This window comes from Propithecus coquereli, unplaced genomic scaffold (genome assembly GCF_000956105.1).
Source record: "Propithecus coquereli isolate 6110/MARCELLA unplaced genomic scaffold, Pcoq_1.0 Scaffold461, whole genome shotgun sequence".
NCBI classification, from domain to species: domain Eukaryota; kingdom Metazoa; phylum Chordata; class Mammalia; order Primates; family Indriidae; genus Propithecus; species Propithecus coquereli.
This window is the reverse complement of record NW_012150408.1, coordinates 26,881-28,638: the sequence shown is the minus strand read 5'-3', so window position 1 is coordinate 28,638 and position 1,758 is coordinate 26,881.

Sequence of the window (1,758 nt, the reverse complement as noted above, 5' to 3'; positions counted from 1 at the left end):
GGCCTCCCAGAGTGCTAGGATTACAGGCGTGAGCCACCGCGCACGGCCTGGTCTGGCTTCTGGCCTTGGGCAGTCCAGCCCGCGAGCAGTTAGTCGACCTGGACTCCCCTGACCACACAGTCCTCTCTGGGGAGGAACTTAAAACCGGTTCTTTAGGGAATTTGGGTGACATCATCCCTCTTACTACAGAGCAGCCTCCACGAACCACAGCTGGTGTCTCACGATGAGCCACCATCCTTCCCCTGTAACTCCCCCAGACGTCCCCCACCCCTGCCTAGCATCTGAGTCCCCTAGTCACTCCGCGGGAGATTAAGTCCCACCATGCCCCGAACTTCCCTCCTGCTTTCTCTCCCCGCTCAGGTTTCCGGGCGTCTCCAAGACTCAGCTCTGGCCTCTCTCCTTCCAGGCCGCCTTCCCGGACCTCCTCCTTGGGACTCCCATGGGGCCCCGAACTCCCAACCTCCAAGCATCCACACCAGGTGACAATTTCTCTGTTGCTCCAGCTTCTCTGCCAACCAGGGGTCACCTCAAGAGCTAGACCTTTTGGAGGCACACCTGTGTCCCTGATGTCACCAGGCAGGTCTCGCAGGGCCTTGCAGGCCACCGTTAGGACTTCAGGGTTTGCCCTCAGTGAGGGGGCAGTGGGGGAGGGTGCAGAGCAGAGGAGGCGTGTTCTCCGGGTGCGTCTGGAGTGGGTGCTGTGCGGGGGTGGCGGAGGCAGGGAGAGCCCTGAGGAGGGTGAGCGAGGTAGCAGTGAGGGCGGCCAGGGAGGAGAAGGATCCTTCCTCTCACCAGCAAGTCCTAGGGCTTCAGTGGTGGCAGCACATGAGGCCAAGGCCAGCAGAGGACCCAGGCCTGTGACCGCAGTGTCCTCCCTGACCTCTTCTAACTCATAGGTGGGGCGCTGTGCCCCGCAGCCTGCCTCCTGAGTGTGTGTCCCCTGAGTGTTAAGGGGGGGGCAGTGGCAGGGCCAAAGGCTCAAATTCAGGTGTCCTGAACCAAGGTGGACATCCCCCATGGGCCCAGCTCACCACCCACACAGCTGCTGAGGCCAATCCTGCAGGTGCTGCCAGAAGCCCTTGTCCCTTCCTGCCCCCATCCAAAGGTCGCCTCCCAATCACCCCCCATCAGTCTGTCTCCTCCAGCCCCAAGACTCCAGCACTGGTGGGAGCTCCAACCCCTCCCTACTTGGGGCTCCTCCTGCTCCCTCTCCCTGCTGCCCTCCTCCCTTCTTCTCCCAGAATCTCTTTTCCTGAGGGATATTTGCAAATCGTGTATCTGTTAGTGTTTTTCTATGACTTCAAACCCTGTAAAAGCTCCCTGGGTAAAGCCCTGTCCCTCTTCCTTGGTCCAAGGCCTCCCTGGCTGGTCCCACCCCACCCCCTTCAGGCCACCCACGTGCTCTAACCAGATTCCCTGCCACCTTGGCTACTGCTGTCCCCTCCCTGCTACCCTCACCCTCCCGCACGCTTCCCCCCTGCCCGTTAGCACTCCCTAATCCATCCCAATCCTTTCAGGGGTGCGCATGCTGCCCCCCTGCCCTGGAGGCTCAGCTGCCCTCACAAGGTCTCTGCACAGCAGTTGTGTGATTACTTGATGTGGCTTGAGGGCAGGGTCCTCATTTGTGTGTCAACTGCGGGGACCCCAGGGCCACACACCCCAGTAGATGCTCCTACATCTGTAAATGAGCAATGACTGGGTCCTCGGGCTGGTGCAGAACAGAACCAAAGCTTGGGCTATGCGCCGACCTGGGTGGGG